Source organism: Salvelinus alpinus, chromosome 28 (genome assembly GCF_045679555.1).
Source record: "Salvelinus alpinus chromosome 28, SLU_Salpinus.1, whole genome shotgun sequence".
NCBI classification, from domain to species: Eukaryota; Metazoa; Chordata; class Actinopteri; order Salmoniformes; family Salmonidae; genus Salvelinus; species Salvelinus alpinus.
Window position 1 is genome coordinate 29,028,507 of NC_092113.1, and position 24,904 is coordinate 29,053,410.

The window sequence follows — 24,904 nt, forward strand, 5'->3', positions numbered from 1 at the left end:
CTAATACCCTTTACTTCAGGTCATAAAGACCTCTTGTAAAAGGGGCTATGGCGCTCTGAATTGTGGCAACCACGTTCGGAGGCAAGCTTTTTTTATTTCACCCTGTGCTTGGGATAGCAGATCCCTTCGCTGTGGGATGCGCCATAGTTGCGCGTGCAGGAGGGGTACTGTACAATCTCCACCAGCCATCACTTCCCAGGCCAATGCGGGGCTATCAGGATAGTCCACTCGCCCTCTCTGTCAAGGAGGAATGCACTCTGTCAAGGGGTGGGGGGGGAATAAAATAAACCAGGCCCACTAGCGGGAAGGCGTATATAAGCACGTCTGGCCACGTTGGGATCTCGTCGCAAACAACAAGCTACAGTGCGCATTGTCGTGCGATGCGTACAGATCAACGGCAACCCTGGCGTAATGCTCCCACACCCCCTCGACAACTTTGGGATGAAGTCGCCACTCCACAGTGAATCCGCACCAGAGCTAAGTCTGCCTGACACATGTTCCTCTGAGAGACAGATGTTCACTGCTCCATAGCAAGATCTCTCACGCCAGAGAGTGAAGTTGACAGGAGCGCATTCCTCTTTGGCGGTTGATATACACTACCGTAGACATATTGTACGACCTGACCAGTCAATTATGGAGGCCATGAGCCCAAGACACATCCAGTATGTAACTGATGTTGCCAGCCAAAACACTGAGGCAGTAGTAAAAATACGTTGCTCTTTCCATGGTGAGTCCGGAGACAATCCCAAAGAGACTTTCTGCTACATTGGTAAGCGCAAACTTTGGGTGCGATTTATACTTAAACCTAGAGCGAGCCAGTACGTCAACACCCGGGCTATATGCGCCGCTGCCTGAACCCGAGTGTCCACGCAGATCAACCAGTTATCGATATACATCAGAACTCTTAAGCCTCTCTCCCATATGGAGGCTAGGGTGGCTTCGGCACACTTCGTGAATGTCCGTGGGGCAAGGTACAGACCGAATGGTAAGGTGAGATATTCGTAGACTATGCCCTCAAAGGCAAATCTCATATATCCTGTGTGCAGTCCGAGGTGGAAATAAGAATTCTTGAGGTCTACTGTGGTGAACCACTCATTCGGACGAATCCAATCTAACAGCATGCAATAGCATTCAGAATTTGTAGACTCAGATGCTTGTTGAGGTGTCATAGATCCAGGATGGGGCGTATCACCTTTCCCCTTTTTTGGGACCTAAGAAATAATGGCTAAAGAAGCCCTGGTGAGCTTCCTCCCTTGGTACCACGCGTACGGCTCCCTTGGCCAACAGAGACTGCATCTTGTTCTCTGGACTAGGGCCGCTTCCCCCGTGCAGTGGACTGCACTATTCCCATAAAATGTGGGGGGGGGGGGGGTTGTAGTTTGTACCCCTGGTCTACAGTGCATAGGACCCAAGGGGAGACTGCACACGTGCGCCACGGCTCACTGTGGGGCGCAAGGGATGTGGGACCAGCCAGGCCAGACAATAACGCCCTCGAAAGGTTCATTGTTTTGCATGGGAATATTCTGAACCATCACCCTTGGCCTATGGGCCTGTATGTAATGGGAACCATTAGAGAACTGAACTTGGGAAACAGTGTTGACCTGCCTCAACTTCTGGGTCTTGAGATGGGGGGGGGCACCTGTGCTACAGGAGCTTGTGACCTGAGCTTGTGACCTGACGCAGGACTCCTAAGAAGACTCTGGCCGTCGAGGTCGGAGGAGCTCTGCCGGCTCCTCGAGCCCCCACACCTTGCGCTAGGTGTGCCGCTTTTTCCATGTCCCTCCAAATGGAGCTGAGGTGGTCTCCGCTACTCATTGCTTGGAGTGATGCCTGTGCCCTGAGGCACCGCGTTGCTGGTGAGCAGACGGTCCTTGTCCCTGGGACGGAGCTGCCGGAGAAGGCTGCTGAGGCTTCTTAGGGATCCTCCAGTTCTGGGAGGGAGGCCTCATGGTGACGACCTGGGTGAATGTGGGCTTCTGTGGCTTGTTTCCATGGTAACAGGGAGCCCACATCTCCTTTAGTTTAGACTCGAACCTGGCCTGGATCTCCGATATGTCTGGTCCAAACAGCATGCTGGGATCGAGCTGTCCATTCAGGATCTTTTCCTTCTCCCTCTCAGACATCCAGAGGGCTCTCTGGCCAACGATCTAATGCACCATGATCCTCCCAAAAGCCTCAGCGTACGCTTGAGTGGTATGGCCGATAAGGGAACTTAGCTCCATTAGCTTCTCCTGGTCGACGGTGCCAGCATTCACCAGGGAGTCCCACAGCCTGCACTACCATGTAGACAGAGAGGAGGGCAGATGGTTTCACAGAGCGCCCCGCCTGAGCTGCAGATCAGAAATCCTTTCATACACGTACGCAGTGAAGCGGTCATTGGGTTGAGCGAGCTTGGGGGCACAGGAAGAGGAGCTCAAAGCTGTCGGGTCAAGGTGCTCAGCCAGGGAAGGGTCCACAGGAAACGGGCTGAGCCATCCCGACGACTACATGCTGTGCATATCCAAGTGGCGGAAGTCAGGAAAAGTTGACTTGAGTGGCTCTGCCCAGGAAGACGCCAACAAGACACCAGATAGTCTGAGAAGGCTGGTAAACACTGTCAGACGGATGTAGAATCGCTCAGAGGAGATTCCATCCATCCTAGTCTTCTTGGAAGGTGGGGGAGGCGTGGGATACTTAACGTCAAGTTGTGGCAGAGCCTCATTGTCTCGAAGGGGCGGTCAGTTAATGAATCCTGCACTACCTCTTCAGTCTAGTTGGGTAGCACAAATTAAGCAGAAGGTAGAAATCTTCAGGGGAGTAATCTATTTTCTGGTCAGAGAGGGCGCTGCCTGATGTCGACGAGAGCCTCCATAGAGTGTTCAGCGGCGAGGCAAGTAGTACAGAGTGGATGGGAATCTGTCCCGGACATGTAATGCCTGCACTTTGGAAGAGTAAGCTTTGCTCTGCTTCTTCTCCCCCTTCCCTGACGACTTAGCTGGTGAGCATGTTGACACCTCGTTTCGACCAAACGGATGAAAGCAAATGGAATTACCAGGGGGCTAGCTAGCCAGAAACAGAAAACTTTATTTACCAAGGTGGTGGAAAAGAAATGCAATCTTTATACAGAACCAGTAAAAGGATTTGACACACCTACCCTTTCAGGGTTTTTTTCTGTATTTTTACTATTTTCTACATTGTAGAATAATAGTGAAGACGTCAAAACTATGAAATAAAACATGGAATCATTCAGTAACCCACCCAAAATTGTTAAACAAATCAAAATATATTTTAGATTGTTCAAAGAAGCCACCCTTTGCCTTGATGACAGCTTTGCACACTCAACCAGATTAATGAGGTGGTCACCTGGAATGCTTTTACAACAGTCTTGAAGGAGTTCCCACATATGCTTAGCACTTGTTGGCTGCTTTTCCTTCACTCTGCGTTCCAACTCATCCCAAACTAGGTTGAGGTCAGGTGATTGTGGAGTCCAGGTCATCTGATGCAACTCTCCATCACTCTCCTTCTTGGTCAAATAGCCCTTACACAGCCTGGAGGTGTGTTTTGGGTCATTGTCCTGTTGAAAAACAAATGATAGTCCCACTAAGCCCAAACGAGATGGGATGGCCTATCGCTGCAGAATGCTGTGGTAGCCATGCTGGTTAAGTATGCCTTGAATTCTAAATAAATCAGACAGTGTCACCAGCAAAGCACCATCACACCTCCCCCTCCATGCTTCACGGTGGGAACCACACATGCAGGGATCATCCGTTCACCTACTCTGTGTTTCACAAAGACACGGCAGTTGTAACCAAAAATCTCAAATTTGGACTCATCAGATCAAAGGACAGATTTCCACTGGTCTGATGTCCATTGCTTGTGTTTCTTGGCCCAAGCAAGTCTCTTCTTATTGGTGTCCTTTAGCAATGTTTATTTTGCAGAAATTCAACCATGAAGGCTTGATTCACACAGTCTCCTCTGAACAGTTGATGTTGAGATAAGTTTGTTTTACTCACTGCTTTAGCACACTCTGCCAACCCTGATGTCCTTGCTGTGTCTGAATCCTGGCTTAGGAAGGCCACCAAAAATGCTGAGATTTCCATACCCAACTATAACACTTTCCGTCAAGATAGACCTGCCAAAGGGGGAGGAGTTGCAATCTACTGCAGAGATAGCCTGCAAAGTTCTGTCATACTTTCCAGGTTCAGAGTCTGTTCTGTTAGGTGACCTAAACTGGGATATGCTTAACACCCCGGCAGTCCTACAATCTAAGCTAGATGCCCTCAATCTCACACAAATCATCAAGGAACCCACCAGGTTCAACCATAAATCCATAAACATGGGCACCCTCATAGACATTATCCTGACCAACTTGCCCTCCAAATACACCTCTGCTGTCTTCAATCAGGATCTCAGCGATCACTGCCTCATTGCCTGTATCCGCTACGGGTCCGCAGTCAAACGACCACCCTTCATCACTGTCAAACGCTCCCTAAAACACTTCTGCGAGCAGGCCTTTCTAATTGACCTGGCCCGGGTATCCTGGAAGGATATTGACCTCATCCCGTCAGTTGAGGAAGTAACTTCCTCACCATCTTAGATAAGCATGCCCCGTTCAAAAAATGCAGAACTAAGAACAGATATAGCCCTTGGTTCACGCCAGACCTGACTGCCCTCGACCAGCACAAAAACATCCTGTGGCGGACTGCAATAGCATCGAATAGTCCCCGCGATATGCAACTGTTCAGGGCAGTCAGGAACCAATACACGCAGTCAGTCAGGAAAGCAAAGGCTAGCTTTTTCCAAGCAGAAATGTGCATCCTGTAGCTCTAGCTCCCAAAAGTTCTGGGACACTAAAGTCCATGGAGAACAAGAGCACCTCCTCCCAGCTGCCCACTGCACTGAGGCTAGGTAACACGGTCACCACTGATAAATCCATGATAATCGAAACCTTCAACAAGCATTTCTCAACGGCTGGCCATGCCTTCCACCTGGCTACTCCAACCTCGGCCAACAGCTCCGCCCCCCCCCCCCCCCCCCCCGCAGCTACTCGCCCAAGCGTCCCCAGCTTCTCCTTTACCCAAATCCAGATAGCAGATGTTCTGAAAGAGCTGCAAAACCTGGACCCATACAAATCAGCTGGGCTTGACAATCTAGACCCTCTATTTCTGAAACTACCCGCCGCCATTGGCGCAACCCCTATTACCAGCCTGTTCAACCTCTCTTTCATATCGTCTGAGATCCCCAAGGATTGGAAAGCTGCCGCGGTCATCCCCCTCTTCAAAGGGGGAGACATCCTGGACCCAAACTGTTACAGACCTATATCCATCCTGCCCTGCCTATCTAAGGTCTTCGAAAGCCAAGTTAATAAACAGATCACTGACCATCTCGAATCCCACCGTACCTTCTCCGCTGTGCAATCCGGTTTCCGAGCTGCTCACGGGTGCACCTCAGCCACGCTCAAGGTACTAAATGATATCATAACCGCCATCGATAAAAGACAGTACTGTGCAGCCGTCTTCATCGACCTGGCCAAGGCTTTCGACTGTCAATCACCATATTCTTATCGGCAGACTCAGTTTTTCTGATGACTGCCTTGCCTGGTTCACCAACTACTTTGCAGACAGAGTTCAGTGTGTTCAGTTTTCTATTCAATGCCATGACAGTATCCATTGACTTAGGACTCAAATTGCAGTTCCTATGCCTTCCACTAGATGTCAACAGTCTTTAGAAATTGTTTCAGGCTTGTATTCTGAAAAATGAGGAAGTAAGAGCAGTCTGAATGAGTGGACCCTAAAGTGTCAGAGCTTTTTCATGCGCGAGACCGAGAGCGTGCCTTTCTTGTTTACCTTTCATATTGATGACGTTATTGTCCGGTTGAAATATTATCGATTATTTAGGCTAAAAACAACTTGAGGATTGAATATAAACATTGTTTGACATGTTTCTATGAACTTTACAGATACAATTTTGATTTTTTTGTCTGCCTGTTTTGACTGCGTTTGAGCCTGTGGATTACTGAAGAAAACGCGAACAAAACTGAGGTTTTTGGATATAAAGAGACTTTATCGAACAAAAGGAACATTTTAGTAAATTAATGTCTGCTGAGTGTAACCATATGAAGATCGTCAAAGGTAAGAGATTAATTTTATCTCTATTTCTGACTTGTGTAACTCTTCTACTTGGCTGGTTACTGTTTGTAATGATTTGTCAACTGGGCTATGTTCTCAAATAATCGCAAGGTATGCTTTCGCCGTAAAGCATTTTTTAAATCTAACACCGTGGTTGGATTCACAAGAAGTTAATCTTTAAACCTATGTAAAATATGTTTTGTTTTCTGAATTTTTATAATGAGTGTTTCTGTATTTGGCGCCCAGCAGTTTCACTGGCTGTTGAAGAGGTGGGACGCTAACGTCTCACGTACCCAAGAGAGGTTAATTGAACTCTGAAGCATTTCTGGGCTCCATTTTCTGAGGCTGGTAATAATGAACTTATCCTCTGCAGCAGAGGTATCACTGGGTCTTCCTTTCCTGTGGTGGTCCTCATGAGAGCCATTTTCATCATAGCGCTTGATGGTTTTTGCGACTGCAAATTTTCCGAATTGACTGACCTTCATGTCTTAAAGTATTGATGGACTGTCGTTTCTCTTTGCTTTGAGCTGTTCTTGTCACAATATGGACTTGGTCTTTTACCAAATAGGGATATCTTCTGTATAACAACCCTACCTTGTCACAACACAGCTGATTGGCTCAAATGCATTAAGGAAATAAATTTGAAATGCATTCCATGTGACTACCTCATGAATCTGGTTGAGAGACTGACAATATTGTGCAATGCTGTCATCAAGGCAAAGGTTGGCTACTTTGAAGAATCTCAAATATATTTTGATTTGTTTAACACTTTTTGGGGTGTTATTTCATAGTTTTGATGTCTTCACCATTATTCTACATTGTAGAATATAGTAAAAAATAAAATAAAAACCCTTGAATGAGTAGGTGTAGGACCTGCCTTGTTGACAGTGCTGTCAAGAAGGTACAGCAGCTCCTTATCATGGACATACTTCTCCCCATCTTAGCTACTGTTGTATCAATATGTTTTGACCATGACAGTACAATCTAGGGTTACTCCAAGCATTTTAGTCATCTCAACTTGCTCAATTTTCACATTATTAATTACAAGATTTAGTTGAGCATCCTTTACTCATGCTGCCAAACATACCCTTGTAAAACTGACCATCCTACCAATCCTCGACTTCGGTGATGTCATTTACAAAATAGCCTCCAAAACCCTACTCAATAAATTGGATGCAGTCTATCACAGTGCCATCCGTTTTGTCACCAAAGCCCCATATACTACCCACCACTGCGACCTGTACACTCTCGTTGGCTGGCCCTCGCTTCATACTCGTCGCCAAACCCACTGGTTCCAGGTCATCTACAAGACCCTGCTAGGTAAAGTCCCCCCTTATCTCAGCTCGCTGGTCACCGTAGCAGCACCTACCTGTAGCACGCGCTCCAGCAGGTATATCTCTCTAGTCACCCCCAAAACCAATTCTTCCTTTGGACGCCTCTCCTTCCAGTTCTCTGCTGCCAATGACTGGAACGAACTACAAAAATCTCTGAAACTGGAAACACCTATCTCCCTCACTAGCTTTAAGCACCAGCTGTCAGAGCAGCTCATAGATTACTGCACCTGTACATAACCCATCTACAATTTAGCCCAAACAACTACCTCTTTACCTACTGTATTTATTTATTTATTTATTTTGCTCCTTTGCACCCCATTATTTCTGTCTCTACTTTGCACTCTCTTCCACTGCAAACCAACCATTCCAGTGTTTTTTTATTTTTATTTTTATTTTTTATTATTTATTTTTTATTTTTTTATTTTTTATTTTACTTGCTGTGTTGTACTCACTTCGCCTCCATGGCCTTTTTATATTTTTATTTATTTATACATATATTTGTTTGCCTTCACCTCCCTTATCTCACCTCACTTGCTCACATTGTATATAGACTTATTTTTTTTCACTGTATTATTGACTATATGTTTGTTTTACTCCATGTGTAACTATGTGTTGTTGTATGTGTCGAACTGCTTTGCTTTATCTTGGCCAGGTCGCAATTGTAAATGAGAACGTGTTCTCAATTTGCCTACCTGGTTAAATAAAGGTTAAATAAAAATAAATAAAAAGGTTTAGGGTTTAGTGAATGATTTGTCCCAAATACAATGCTTTAGAAATATTAAGACTAAGTTATTCCTTGCCAGCCACTCTAACTAACTGGAACTCTTTGTTAAGTGTTGTAGTCATTTCAGTCGCTGTAGTAGCTGTTGAGTCATCCGCATACATAGACACTCTGGCTTTCCTCAAAGCCAGTAGCAATTCATTAGTAAAGATTGAAAAAAGTAATGGGCCTAGACAGCTGCCTTGGAGAATTCCTGATGCTTCCTGGATTATGTTGGAGAGGCGTCCATTAAACAACAACCTCTGTGTTCTGTTAGACAGGTAACTCTTTATCCACAATATAGCAGGGGGTGTAAAGCCATAACACATAGGGATGCACGATATATCGGAATCGGACGATATTAGCCAAAAATGCCAACGTCTAGTTTAACACTGATGTGCAAAACCGATGTCAAAGCTAACGTGCATACCTATATAACGTAAGTAGATGACATAATTAAAAAGACAGCGCTACACAGACAAAAGCAGAAAAATGCTAAGCACACACTTCCAACAACTAAACAAGTTCAAGTCAAGCAGTCATTTTAAAGAGTAAGACATTTTCACTGAGACAACTCAAAGGCGAAATCCATTAACGCCAAGATAATGGAATTCATTGGCCTTGACAATCAATCATGCTCTGTCGTGGATTATGTTGGCTTTCGCCGACTGGTCGAGCCCCGGTATACACTATTTTTCAAATGTTGCCCTACCGGAGTTACACAGTATTGTTGAAACTCACATCCATGAGCTTCACTACTGACATTTGGTCCAGCGATGTCAGCCCCATGAGCATTATGAGTCTGACAGCACAGTGGGTCGACGAAGATTTCATACTGAGGAAAGCCGTATTACATGCTCAAGAATGTGCTGGTTCTCATAACGCTGCTGCAATTTCAATGGCATTTGAGAACATGAACACACTACTGGCTCCATTCGAACAACTGACTCGGGAAATAAGCTCATCAACTGCGTCTGCAGCAGACGTGATACCGTCTGTCATGGCAATGAAACGCCTGCTCAACAAAACTTCCGACAGACCGTGGGGTTAAAACTTGAGGCTGTGAACAAGCGATTCGGTGGCATTCTCTCTGAGCCTCTTTACCATGCTCGACGCTAGGTACAAGGACCGCTACTTCGATGCAGACAAACAGGGTTAACGTGAAATGTTACATACACAGCTGGACAAGATGGAGACGGACACAGTGACAGTGCGCACCGAGGAAGAGAGGCCATGGACAAACAGCGCTGAAACTTCACTGCTTGACATGCATGATGAAATCCTGGTTTGGAATGAAATGATTGAACAACGAAACAGCACAGCAAGTAAGTGAAATAAATAGGTTTTGATTATGTTTTACTGGTAATGGGGACATACGTAAATGCCAACAAAATAACTTTTTGGTTAGTGTGGTGTGTGTGTAATCTTTAACTAGGCAAGTCAGTTAAGAACAAATTCTTGTTTACAATGACGCCTACCCCGGACGATGCTGGGCCAATTATGTGCTGCCCTATGGGACTCCCAATCACAGCCGGATGTGATACAGGATTCGAACCAGGGACTGTAATGATGCCTCTTGCACAGAGATGCAGTGCCTTAGACCACTGCGTCCGTGTGTGTTAACTATTTAACTGTATTAGAATGCTTAAAAGGCTGCACTTTTTTTTGCGGTATCGTTTTTTGGGGCCAAGGAAAATGTCAAAAGCTGCACTGAAGTCTAAAAAAACAGCCCCCACAATCTTTTTATCATCAATTTCTCTCAGCCAATCATCAGTCATTCGTGTAAGTGGTGGCAGGTAGCCTAGTGGTTAGAGCGTTGGACTAGTAACCGAAAGTCTACAAGATCGAATCCCTGAGCTGACAAGGTAAAAATCTGTCGTTCTGCCCCTGAAAAAGGCAGTTAACCCACTATTCCTAGGCCGTCATTGAAAATAAGAATTGCCTAGTTAAATAAAGGTAAAAAAAATGTAAAGTGCTTGTTGAATGTCCTATATAGGCATGCTGAAAGTTTGTCAATTTCTTTACTGTAAAATAGCATTGTATCTGGTCAAACACAATATTTTCCAAAAGTTTACTGAGGGTTGGTAACAGGTTGATTGGTCGGCTATTTGAGCCAGTAAAGGGGGCTTTACTATTCTTAGGTAGCGGAATTACTATTGCTTCCTTCCAAGCCTGAGGGCACACACTTTCCAGTAGGCTAAAATTGAAGATATGGCAAATAGGAGTGGTTGAATAAGGCTTCAACCAATGACCCGCAAGAGGGTGTGTCCCATAGTGAGATAACCCAGTCGACTAAGAGAACAATTTGCTGCATTTTGATTTTACTTTATTTTCATTTGTATTATCTGTCCTAATGTATAGTCAACTTCATAACATATTACAATGACTGCTATAACAATGGTGCACATAATCGTGGTATATTCAGAGCTCCAGGTTTGAGGTCTGTATTTGTCCATTATGGTAGGCTACAAGACAATTTCACTGGTTTAATCCCCTGCAGTTGATAATTGACTGAGCTATCTAATTATTATTGTAGGGACTCTGATCTAGGCATAAATAAACACTGTAGGCCTATGGCTAAAGTAACTCAATCAACCACCAATCTCTCTGATAATTATATATCAAATTAATCTGTCGGAAACGCAATTGTGTGCTGCCCTATGGGACTCCGGAAACACAGATCACTGCACCTGTATATAGTCCATCTGTAAATAGCCCATCCAACTACCTCATCCCCATACTGTTATTTATTTTGCTCCTTTGCACCCCAGTATCTCTACTTTCACATTCATCTTCTGCACATCTATCACTCCAGTGTTTAATTGCTATATTGTAATTATTTCACCACTATGGCCTATTTATTGCCTTACTTCCCTTATCCTACCTCATTTGCACACACTGTATATAGACTTTTTCTATTGTATTATTGACTGTATGTTTGTTTATTCCGTGTATAACTCTGTGTTGTTGTTTGTGTCACACTGCTTTGCTTTATCTTGGCCAGGTTGCAGTTGTAAATGAGAACTTGTTCTCAACTAGCCTACCTGGTTAAATAAAGGTGAAATAAAAAAATTAAATTCATTCACAAAAAAAACATTAGGCTCACAATGTACCAAGCCATAGCAGCCTCATCTATTATAGTCAAAAACGCTCCAAAATAAGACTATCAATTTCATTTTCAAATGAAAATCTATTTCAAAAGCAATATTTATTGTACATTTTCAAAACATGAACTACTACAAGTTCCTAAACACAGTCAAAGTACTAGAGTATCTAGCTACAACAGATAACAAGTCGACTGTGGGCTCGGCAGTAGCCTATAGGTTGATCCGGTGGGTGTGAGCGCACTACGCAGTTTCTTCAGCACCAGAGCCACGCGCTTCATCATAAATTCTTCACCGGTTTACTACGTTCAATAGTCTATACAGTGGGTAAAGTTGGGCGCTAAACGCATAATTCTCACTGTAGATAATAGTATTTTTAAATCTTAAATTATTTTCAAAATACAAAAACAAAATGGTTGCTGCAATTTTATTTTATACAAAGTGCGTCACACATTGAGAACAAAATCTTCGATCCATAGCCTCTCTAAATAAAATTGACTGAAATGCTCATAAAAATTGCATATAGGAGACAACAATCGGTTTTATGCACACTATGTAAGCTGATATGCGGTTAGTTTAAACAGTTGTACTTACCTGGAATGACCTAAAGATGCTGCTGAAATAGTGCAAATGATTGACACGTCTTGAATGGAACTAAACAATCGTATTAAATAAATCTCTCTTCTGTAATAGTTACTTCTTCATGTGTACAAAGTGGCTGTTTATCGCATTCCAATAATGATTCTCCTGTCCAAAGTATCTCACTTTGCGTCTGAGCGCGCCTGCTTTTAAAGCCCCACAGACGAATCCGCTAGAATATTCCACCGGATGTGACGCACAAACGGTCCATTCTTGGTCTGGCCAATGTAATGAACAAATTTACGCTACAAAACCAGAGGTATGTGGACACCTGCTCGTCGAACTTCTCGTTCCAAAATCAAGGGCATTAATATGGGGTTGGTCCTCCCTTTGCTGCTATAACAGCCTTGACTCTTATGGGAAGGCTTTCCAATAGATGTAGATCCAATAGATACATTCAGCCACAAAAGCATTAGTGAGGTTGGGCGATTAGGCCTGGCTCGCAGTCGGTATTCCAATTCATCCCAAAGGTGTTCGATGGAGTTGAGGTCAGGGCTATGTGCAGGCCAGTCAAGTTCTACACCGATCTCGACAAACCATTTCTGTACGGCCCTCGCTTTGTGCACGGGGGCATTGTCATGCTGAAACAGGAAAGGGCCTTCCCCAAACTGTTGCCACAAAGTTTGAAGCACAATTGTTTAGATTGTCATTGTATGCTGTAGCTTTAAGATTTCCCTTCACTGGAACTAAGGGGCCTAGCCTGAACCATGAAAAACAGCCCCAGATCATTATTCCTCCTCCACCAAACCTTACGGTTGGCACTATGCATTGGGGCAGGTAGTGTTCTCCTGGCATCCGCCAAACCCAGATTCGTCCGTCGGACTGCCAGATAGTGAAGCATGATTCATCACTCCAGAGAACGCGTTTCAACTGCCCCAGAGTCCAATGGCGGCGAGCTTCACACCATTCCAGCCGACGCTTGGCATTGTGCATGGTGATCTTAGGCTTGTGTGCAGCTGTTCAGTCATGGAAACCCATTTCTGATTAACAGTTTTTGTGCTGATGTTGCTTCCAGAGGCAGTTTGGAACTCGGTAGTGAGTGTTGCAACCGAGGACAGAAGATTTTTACGTGCTACACGCTTCAGCACTCAGTGGTCCCATTCTGTGAGTTGTGTGGCCTACCACTTCGTGGCTGAGCCATTGTTTCTCCTAGAGTTTCCACTTCACAGTTGACCGGGGCAGCTCTAGCATGGCAGAAAGTTTACGAAATTACTTGTTGGAAAGGTGGCATCCTATGATGGTGCCACGTTGAATGTCATTGACCTCTTCAGTAACGCCATTCTACTGTCAATGTTTGTCTATGGAAATCGCATGGCGGTATGCTCGATTTCATACACCTGTCAACAACGGGTGTGGCTGAAATAGCCAAATCCACTAATTTGAAGGGGTGTCCACATACTTTTGTATATATAGTGTACATTATGGGAATATTATAATTTTATCCATGTTTTGAGGCTACACTGCGTTTCTTTACATTTACAATGTTTACAAATATTGAAGTAAAACAAGCTTATATTTTCCAGTCCTGTCACGGCCGTCAAAGAGAGGAGACCAAGGCGCAGCGTGGGATGCGTACATACTAATTTATTAAAGAACGAACACTAAACAAACTAACAAAATAACAAACGAACCGTGAAGCTATACAAAAATGAGTGCTGACAGGCAACTACACATAGACAACTACCCACACAGACAGGTGGGAAAAGGCAACCTAAGTATGGTTCTCAATCAGAGACAACGATAGACAGCTGCCTCTGATTGAGAACCACACCCGGCCAAACACACAGAAATACAAATCGTAGAAAAAAGAACATAGAATGCCCACCCAAATCACACCCTGACCAAACCAAAATAGAGACATAAAAAGCTCTCTACGGTCAGGGCGTGACAAGTCCTGGTGGGATCTGACAGAACTAAGCTCATGAGGCATTTAGAAATTGTAGTCTTCAAGAATCAATGGGTATATATCATTAATTTATAAGTCCAAAAATGGATGTAGCAATTGCAGATTTCGCCTTTAAGACGGGGAAAATGTATGTTCAATGTATGTTCCTCTGATATATACTGAAAACAAAGCAAAACGCAACTCTGAATGTTGTGAGAGGAAAGCTCTACTTAGAAACTCTCACTCTAATGCTCATTCATGCAAAGTGACATGATCACAAAATAATTTATTAGCAGCAAAGTCAATCAATACCCAATGATTTGCCACTCTATTAATCAATAAATCACTCACAGTATTTTAGATGCACAGTTGCAAAGAGAATATCTTGACAATCCACCATCAAATGTATTTTTATTTTGTTCACTTTTTAACTCAGGTTATTAGGATACAGTAGTATGTTTTCTGACTTTTTTTCTATGAGTGTAGGATGTCCCTGACGTCTGATATTCCCAGGGTTTCTTTTGGAGGTACAGTTATGACAAAACAGTTATGATCAGGTACAGTTATGACAAAACAGTTATGATCAGGTACAGTTATGACAAAACAGTTATGATCAGGTACAGTTATGACAACACAGTTATGATCAGGTACAGTTATGACAAAACAGTTATGATCAGGTACAGTTATGACAACACAGTTATGATCAGGTACAGTTATGACAAAACAGTTATGATCAGGTACAGTTATGACAACACAGTTATGATCAGGTACAGTTATGACAACACAGTTATGATCAGGTACAGTTATGACAACACAGTTATGATCAGGTACAGTTATGACAAAACAGTTATGATCAGTTACAGTTATGACAACACAGTTATAATCAGGTTATGATCAGGTCATTAAGGTGGCCACTACCTGTGGAATGTGTTTTTAGTGTGCTGAGACTTGATCCCTCTCCTGTGGTTCCTTCTCAGGTCACTGAAGAGCTCTGAGCCCCCCTCCGAGGTCACTTTACCCCCATTGAACCAAGCAGTCCTGCAGGCTGAGAGGACCAGGACAAAGAGACAGCTGAGCTAAAACACTGGAGAAACTCTTAAAGGGTCAATATGCCGTTGAAACAATAACAAAGTAGGTGCCCCGCCTTTGTTTTGGTAAAAAGCTGAGGGATGGGCCTAGAGAAATATAACCACTCTCAAATTAATAGACAGAGCTGTGGATGCAAGGACTGACCAACCATGATATCACAATTATAGTTTTACCCATGTTTTGAGGCTATACAGTGGTTGTTTACATTTGCTTTGTTTACAAACATTGGAGTAAAACCAGCTTATATTTTGGGTTCTGATGTGGTACAACAGTTGAACTTAGCTCATGAGGCATTTATAAGTTACATTCTTCGAGAATCAATGGGTACATATCATTAAGTCCAAAAATGAACGGAGCAACTGCAGGTTGCCCCTTTAACTATAACGCTGATACTGTAGACCGACAGGTATAATGCTGTGTGTTATCCTTAGATGGTACTTACTCTCCAAACCAGAGGTAAAGGTGTGGGTGTTTGCAGCAATAACAGACCAAATTGCAATGATATAGAAATTAGGAACAACAAAATAAAGCACTTTATTTTTAATTTTCACTTGTCTATGAATACATTTGAAAGAAGAGATCATACATTATTTTCTGAACGTTGTACAGTCATTTATATTAACATAAATACATATTATGGTGTATTAACAATATAATTAATCAATAATACATACTTGAGTTAACATTATTGTAATTTCAGTTTTCAAAGCAAGAAATCTACAAGAAAACTGAAAAATGGTTTTACGCATAATATTTTCAATGACACAATAATTTATAAATTATTACAAAATATATCAATTTTTCATATTACCAATGAATGACCAAGGGATTAGAATGCATAAGAACTGCCTCCCGGGTGGCGCAGTGGTCTAGAGCACTGCATCGCAGTGCTATGCTGCGCCACCAGAGTCTGGGTCCGCGCCCAGGCTCTGTCGCAGCCGGCCGCGACCGGGAGGTCCGTGGGGCGACGCACAATTGGCTTAGCGTCGTCCGGGTTAGGGAGGGTTTGGCCGGTAGGGATATCCTTGTCTCATCGCGCTCCAGCGACTCCTGTGGCGGGCCGGGCGCAGTGCGCGCTAACTGAGGGGGGCGGGTGCACGGTGTTTCCTCCGACACATTGGTGCGGCTGGCTTCCGGGTTGGAGGCGCGCTGTGTTAAGAAGCAGTGCGGCTTGGTTGGGTTGTGCTTCGGAGGACGCATGACTTTCGACCTTCGTCTCTCCCGAGCCCGTACGGGAGTTGTAGCGATGAGACAAGATAGTAATTACTAGCGATTGGATACCACGAAAATTGGGGAGAAAAGGGGATAAAAAAAATAAAATAAAAAATAAAATAAAAAAAAATGCATAAGAACTATTAAAGAAATTAGAATAAAATTAAACATTCTCATGTAAACATTAATTTTGGTAAATTAATAATCAATAATAGTAATAAGTAATACTCACGAGAAGGTTTCTGTAGTTGTAAGAGCACAGGTCCTCATCTGCAGGTGAAGTGTGTTATATTGACTGGAATGGAGGCAGGGCAAATCCCTCTTCATTATCAAGTTGAGGACTGTCACCTTTGAATGAGCATCTGAACAATAGGTTTATTCCCCTGGTATCCTTGATATATAGTTGAAGTCGGAAGTTTACATACACTTAGGTTGGAGTCATTAAATTTCGTTTTTCAACCACTCCACAAATTTCTTGTTAACAAACTATAGTTTTGGCATGTCGGTTAGGACATCTACTTTGTGCATGACACAAGTAATTTTTCCAACAATTGTTTACAGGCAGATTATTTCACTTATAATTCACTGTATCACAATTCCAGTGGGTCAGACGTTTACATACACTAAGTTGACTGTGCCTTTAAACAGCTTGGAAAATTCCAGAAAATGATGTCATGGCTTTAGAAGCCTCTGATAGGCTAATTGACATCATTTGAGTCAATTGGAGGTGTACCTTTGGATGTATGTCTAGGCCTACCTTCAAACTCTGTGCCTCTTTGCTTGACATCATGGGAAAATCAAAAGAAATCAGCCAAGACCTCAGAAAAAAATTGTAGACCTCCACAAGTCTGCTTCCTCCTTGGGAGCAATTTCCAAATGCCTGAAGGTACCACGTTCATCTGTACAAACAATACTATGCAAGTATAAACACCATGGGACCACGCAGCCATCATACCACTCAGGAAGGAGACACGTTCTGTCTCCTAGAGATGAACGTACTTTGGTGTGAAAAGTGCAAATCAATCCCAGAACAACAGCAAAAGACCTTATGAAGATGCTGGAGGAAACAGGTACAAAAGTATCTATATCCACAGTCAAACGAGTCTTATATCGACGTAACCTGAAAGGCCGCTCAGCAAGGAAGAAGCCACTTCTCCATAACCGCCATTAAAAGCCAGACTATGGTTTGCAACTGCACATGGGGACACATTTTGGAGAAATGTCCTCTGGTCTGATGAAACAAAAATAGAACTGTTTGGCCATAATGACCATCGTTATGTTTAGAGGAAAAATGGGGAGGCTTGCAAGCCGAAGAACACCATCCCAACCGTGAAGCACGGGGTTGGCAGCATCATGTTGTGGGGGTGCTTTTCTGCAGGGGGGACTGGTGCACTTCACAAAATAGATGGCATCATGAGGACGGAAAATTATGTGGATATATTGAAGAAACATCTCAAGACATCAGTCAGGAAGTTAAAGCTTGGTCGAAAATGGGTCTTCCAAATGAACAATGACCCCAAGCATACTTCCAAATTTGTGGCAAAATGGCTTAAGGACAACAAAGTTAAGGTATTGGCATGGCCATCAAAAGCCCTGACCTCAATCCTGTTGAAAAATTGCGGGCAGAACTGAAAAAGCGTGTGCGAGCAAGGAGGCCTACAAACCTGACTCAGTTACACCAGCTCTGTCAGGAGAAATGGACCAAAATCCACCCAACTTATTGTGGGAAGCTTGTGGAAGGCTACCCGAAACGTTTGACCCAAGTTAAACAATTTATAGGCAATGCTACCAAATACTAATTGAGTGTATGTAAACTTCTGACCCATTGGGAATGTGATGAAAGAAATAAAAGCTTAAATAAATCATTCTCTCTACTATTATTCTGACATTTCACATTCTTAAAATAAAGTGGTGATCCTAACTGGCTAAAACAGGGAATTTTTACTCAGATTAAATGTCAGGAATTGTAGTGAGGTGCGTACTGGCGGCAGAGAAGTCAGGCACAGGAGAGCGAAAACTGATTTACAACGGTGTCGTTTAATATCCATAAACCACCATCAACAGAACAATACAATAAATGGGTTAAACAAAACCCGGTAATACCAGCATACTGTGCACAAGTACTACAAGAAACAATTACGGACAAGGACATGGGGGGAACAGAGGGTTAAATACACAACTTGTAATTGATGGAATTGGATCCAGGTGTGATGGAAGACAAGACAAAACCAATGGAAAATGAAAAGTGGATCAGCGATGGCTAGAACGTCGGTGACATCGACCGCCGAACGCCGCCCAAACAAGGAGAGGGACCAACTTCGGCCGAAGTCGTGACAGGAATTGTGAAAAACTGTGTTTAATGTATTTGGCTAAGGTGTATGTAAACTTCCGACTTCAACTGTAACAGACTTCCTGTTTGCACCGTAATTAGCACCTCCCCTGACCTTGAGACACATCACCTGGGATGAGCCAGTCATGTAGAATCAATCCAACAGGGAGTAGCAGCTTTCTGCCAACAGGATTATGTTCAGTAGGCACAAACAGATGAAAACAGACTGATATTGAATGAAACTAATGTCCAGGTACTATCTGAACTTTTCTGTTGCAAAACGTTTTACTACAAACATGACCCAGTTGCACCTTCCTCACCAAATGTCCTCCTGCCCTCTTTGTAGGGTGCTCTCATGAAATGCAGGTTTCTCCAGTAGGCCTAATCCCTCTCTTTCTCTGCATCCTGTTGTTCAGTGTGACTTTCCTGTTTTAATAACAGGCTACAACAGGGGATTTGCCTGAACGGGAACCACAACAACAGCACCTTCACAACAGTGTTATGCGAGGCAACATGATCGTTGTCTTTTTCCGTCGTTTTCAGGTAAATGGCCCAGTAGCCTATGACCTGCTAAATCTTTCTTACAAACCTCTGTTCCACCCCCCTGTCCTCACCCTGCCAGGCTATCAAAACCCTCCTTTATGTTTGGTAAACAGGTTTGGAAATGACACACATCAGTATTAGAGCATGTTGTATTGTTTTACAGTGTGAGGCGAGAGGATTTTAAACATAACACAGAGAGATAAGGAGATTATGATTTAGATGATAATGTATGCTACTGTTTGCTGGAATGTGATTGGTGAAATAGCTAAACAATGATTTTCACAAGTAGGAGGAGGAATAGTGGAACAGTTGGTTGAGATTCAATTACTGTACATAATATGCCTACATGTACTGTTGGTCTCAGAGAATATAGGAAATTTAGCGTTCCTAGAATAAACTTGGCAAACTTTGCATTTTGGTACACAGGATAGAGACAGATAGCTCCAATTTGTAATAGGAGAGATGCACATAGATCAAGTGATATGCCTTTCCACCCCACCCTGAGGATGAGAGTGACTCATTGACACCTACCTGTACGCCTCTCTGGATGTTTATTTGTTAGTCCTAGGGAGGACTCCACACGTATTGGACTGCCACAGGAAGAACATCTCAGCTTTCTGCAGTTAACAATGGGCTTTGTTAAGACAGAGGGACCTCAGGGTCGGGGTGCTGCTAAATGCCACTGTGTCTAACAAAGATTCTGCAGTCTAAAGTAACAAGGAAGAGTTTAGAATAACTGGCAACACAGGCACATTGTTGTTATACATCATTCCCTATTGGCCGGTGGCCGTAGTGAGGGTTGGCTTTCTGACAGGAACTCACCAGCTGTCAAGATGATGTATCACCAGAAATCTGTAGCATGTAGATGACCTGATGTTTAGAACACAAAGTGGATAAATAATCACATATTTTGTGACAATATTTGGATAGTCCATCTATAGATACTGTACTTAAAGATGCACTCCAGCAATTTTTTGGGGAAAAACAATAGCCCAAGTAGAAATACAGTAATGTTCACACACTAAGGGTAAAAAACAAAATGCAAACTTCAACTGCAAACTCTGATGTCACCGGCCTCCCCACTTGCTTGTCATAAAAATTAGGTCACAGGTACACAACCCTCCTCAGTCTAGTTAAAACCTCTTCCGGCTAGGGTCTATTTTCTCCACTTCCTGTCTGACTAATGTGCCCAAAGTAAACTGCCTGTTACTCAGGCCCAGAAGCCAGGATTTGCATATAATTGGTACCATTGGATAGAAAACACTTTGAAGTTTGTTTAACATTTCAAATGTTAAAATAATGTATGAGACTATAACACAATTGATATGGTAGCCGAAAGTCCAAAGAAAAACCAACAGGAAAAATGTTCAATGGAAAGCTATGGGTCCTATCCAATTCCAGCTCCCAGATTGCAATTCCTCTGGCTTCCACTAGATGTCAACAGTCTTCGTTCAAGGTTTCAGGCTTGTTTCTTCCCAAACGAGGAAAAATTTTGAGTTTTGGTACATGGAGTCGGAGTTGGAAATCAGTCTGTGCGCGCGCGACAAAGAGGACGGGCACTTGCTAATTTTACTTTTCTATTGAACATACTTCTTTCCGTATGAAATATTATAATTTAATTACGTTTTAGGGTAACTGAGGATTTAATAGAAACGTAGTTTGACTTGTTTTAACAAAGTTTAGCGGTAGCTTTTTGGATTCCTTTCTCTGCATGTTGAACAAGTGGATTACTCAATGGTGCCAACTAAACAGACTTTTGGGATATAAAGAAGGATTTTATCTAACAAACCGACCATGCATATTGTAGCTGAGACCCTTGGGATTGCAATCAGAGGAAGACTTTCAAAAAGTAAGTGAATATTTAATCGCTATTTGTGATTTTACGAAGCCTGTTCTGGTTGAAAAATATTTTGATGTGGGGCACCGTCCTCAAATAATTGCATGGCATGCTTTCGATGTAAAGCCTATTGCAAATCAGACAATGCAGTTAGATTAACACAAATGAAAGCTTTTAACCAATATAAGACACTTGTATGTACCTAGATGTTTAATACCCACAATTTTTATGATTATTTATTTGAATTGCGCGCCCTCCAATTTCACCGGAAGTTGTCGACAGGTGTCCCGCTGACCGGACGCCTAGCCCCATGAATGTATTCTTGTTGGGCTTGGTGTGAAGATTTACGATGTCATGAAATACTAGATGCAAAAGATATGCTGTTACCGATAAGTTTCCTTTCAGTCTTATGACTCAACATTAGTGAAAGACACAGAAGATCAACACCAGTGATTCTGTAGTATACCTAAATACAATTGAACATTTTGGGATTTTACACTTGAATGTGAATATTTAGGAAAAGAAAGAGAAAAAGAACAAGCAATGTTCCAGGTGTATTGACGTTATGCGTAAACAATATTTGACCTTTGATCTTCACCTGAACCTTGATCCCTAGTCAACCACACTGAATAGAAATGCCCAATGGCATAATCCTTTTTACATAAACACAGTCACTGTGACATGAACCATGAAAGTGAACTCTCACCACAACCAAAGTATCACATTCACTTTTGACCCTAGGGTTAGAAATCTCCCTACATAATGTGACAAGGTTACTCGTCTTCACACTTGAATGTGGCATTGATTTGTAACTTCTGTCATGACGTGGCCCTTTCTGGGTGTAGATCGTGGCTTCCCCCTCTCTCTCACTCTCTCTCCTAAACCCAGGTTTTATTGTCTCAGGTCTTAAATTCCTGGCAGAGACTCTCTCCCCCTGGTCATGCAGAGAGCACAGAGAGAGAACAAGGGACTTCACTTGGTCAAACTCTTAAATCCCCAAAATGGGAGAATTAAACAATATGTCTACTTTTGAGAGTGTGGGAATGGTCCGTGGACACTTAGGGGACAGTTATGTTGAGTGTGTTTCATTTGGTGATCTCATGAAGGACAGGAAACACACATAACGGTATCTCTTAAAGTGTATTTCCAAGCTTTTAGGTTTACATCTAAATATTGTGAAACGTATGTGATTAAACATGAAACTATTTGTGAAAAGATGTAATGTGATGTTAACCTTCTAAATGGGAGTATGGGTTTTTCATATAAAGATGAACTAGTCAGTGGCCACACCCCTGTGAGCCCAGACAGCACATTAGGCATCATGGACCACTCTTTTCTACTGTTACAGATAAAACCCACTCCTGGTGAAGAATAGTTAAGACTAAGCAAACCCCAGCGTGAGCTGAGGTTGCAAATGGTTGAATTTCTGAGACGAAAACATGCCGGGTGAAGTGTGTGAAACTACAACTCTACCAAAGGACACTATTCCACGTGGAGCATTGGCTACACGGCTGGAAATGGTTAAACTCTGAGACTATCGATCCCTACAGAATAAGAGTAAATCTTAGATATGAATTACTAGTCTGCAGCTAGAAATTACGTAAACCGAGGACGAGAATACATTTGAGAACATTTCTATGAGAACATTTCTGAATGGTACTCTGAAGTATCCATTCTAAGCACAAAATACTTTGATCTTCTGGGAAACGCAACCAGAGAGACTCTGATGAATTCTCCAGCAGACGGACCGGATTCCAACAGAGAAGACAACAATGACATACCCGCGTAAATATATACTTGCAATTATTCTCGAATGAGCGGCCGTTCATGTGAGAAGGATTAGCATTTCAATGTATATAATTATAGACTGTGTGTAATGAATTCATTTGTCTTTCCTTCTCTTTCTCAGTCCCACCCCTTCCCTTTGTCCACCAAGCGGTCATATCGGCTTAGCCCACTAGGGACTCTTTCCTATCATTGTTAGTAACCAATATCTACTCTTTGTTTATGTATTTCTGTGATTATTTAGTTAGTTAGTAAATAAATAATTGAGCCAATTGGAGTATGGATGATTCATAGTAGAGGCTGGGTTCGCGTAGATAACCAACAATTTACGACGTTCAGATGAGACTGAGGAAGGTAATAATAATAATAATTAATTAATAGAAGACTAATTGATCAGATATTAAAATATCTGAAGAGTTATATTCGGAAAATTATAACTTTGTAATCTCAACATTTTCCGTGGTGCCCCGACTTCCTAGTTAATTAAATGTACATGATTAGTTGAATCACTTAATAATAATTACAGAGAATTGATTTGATAAAATAACAGTTTTCACATTTTATGATAGTAAAGACACAACACTTGATTTCAGCGCAGCTTTCCACGCTTTTTGTGAACAGCCTAAGCTGCATTTAATATTGTTATGTAACCATCCATTGCCAAGTGATTGTCTCTGGAAGTACAATACATCACCAAAAGTATGTGGACACCTGCTAGTCGAAGATCTCATTCCAAGATCATGGGCATTAATATGGAGTTGGTCCCCCCTTTGCTTCTATAACAGCCTCCACTTTTCTGGGAAGGCTTTCCACTAGATGGTGGAACATTGCTGCTGGGACTTGCTTCCATTCAGCCACAAGAACATTAGTGAGGTCGGGCACTGATGATGGGCGATTAGGCATGGCTCGCAGTCGGGATTCCAATTCATCCCAAAGGTTTTAAATGGAGTTGAGGTCAGGGCTCTGTGCAGACCAGTCAAGTTCTTCCACACCAATCTCGACAAACCATTTCTATATGGACCTCGCTTTGTGCACGGGGGCATTGTCATGTTGAAACAGGAAAGGGACATTCCCCAAACTGTTGCCACAAAGTTGGAAGCACAGAATAATCTAGAATGTCATTGTATACTGTAGCATTAAGATTTCCCTTCACTGGAACTAAGGGGCTTGAACCATGAAATACAGCCCCAGATCTTTATTCCTCCTCTACCAAACCTTACAGTTGGCTCTATGCATTGGGGCAGATAGCGTTCTCCTGGCATCTGCCAAACCCAGATTTGTCCGTCAGACTGCCAGATGGTGAAGCGTGATTCATCACTCTCGAGAACGTGTTTCCACTGCTCCAGAGTCCGATGGCGGCGAGCTTTACACCACTCCAGCTGATGCTTGGCATTGCACATGGCGGTCTTAGGCTTGTGTGTAGATGCTTGGCCATGGAAACCCATTTCATGAGGCTCCCGACGAACAGTTCTTGTACTGATGTTGCTTCCAGAGGCAGTTTGGAACTCGGTAGTGACATGTTGCAACCGAGGACAGATTTTTAGGCGTTTCGCGCTTCAGCACTTGGCAATCCCATTCTGTGAGCTTATGTGGCCTACCGCTTCACGGCTGTGCCACTGTTTTTCCTAGACATTTCCACTTCACAATAACAGCACTTACAGTTTACCGGGGAAGCTCTAGAAGGGCAGAAATGTGATGAACTGACTTGTTGGATAGGTGGCATCTTATGATGGTGTCACGTTGAAAGTCACTGAGCTCTTCAGTAAGGCGATTCTTCTGCCAATGTTTGTCTATGGAGAGTACATGGCTGTGTGCTCGATCTTATACACCTGTCAGCAACTGGTGTGGCTGAAAAAGCCGAATCCATTCATTTGAAGGGGTGTCCACATACCTTTGTACATATAGTGTATGTATCCCAAGGCTAGATTGTCTCGTGCAGTCCCAGCAGTGAATGTGAATTCAACAATGACTACAGTTTGACTTGCTGTAACTGCAGGAATTCTGTCGTCTCTTTTGACGTTTGGCCAATGTGCATACAGTAGTATGTCTCCAATATTACATGGCCAGTAATCAATAACAACTGAACATTTCTCTGTGTTCACGGGACCTATTTGTTGGGATGCTTCTTCTTCCCCGGTTGCAATGTAATGTGTATGTAATGCTGGTAGAACAGAGCAGTAAAAATGAAATATAAATGCATTTTTAAATGCTGCCATGGTTACTTACTATATAAACATTTGCCATGCCTCATCTAATCTGATAATCATAATTTACAGTAAT

General features: G+C 42.8%; 1 protein-coding gene across 5 annotated transcripts in view; it reads right to left on the bottom strand.

Annotated features, from left to right (window-relative positions):
• Positions 1–12,132, bottom strand: part of tmem269 (transmembrane protein 269) — a 34,245-nt gene extending 22,113 nt beyond the window's left edge. The window contains exons 1-2 of one of the 5 annotated variants that reach the window (XM_071372634.1): positions 11,900–12,119; positions 3,343–3,553 (exon numbers count right to left, since the gene is read on the bottom strand). The gene's annotated coding sequence lies outside the window, so the exon portion shown is untranslated. Of the gene's footprint in view, positions 1–3,342; positions 3,554–11,899 lie in introns of all 5 variants that reach the window. The other 4 variants (XM_071372632.1, XM_071372633.1, XM_071372637.1 and 1 more) reach the window with 4 other exon arrangements.
• Between the last annotated feature and the right edge of the window lie 12,772 nt (positions 12,133–24,904).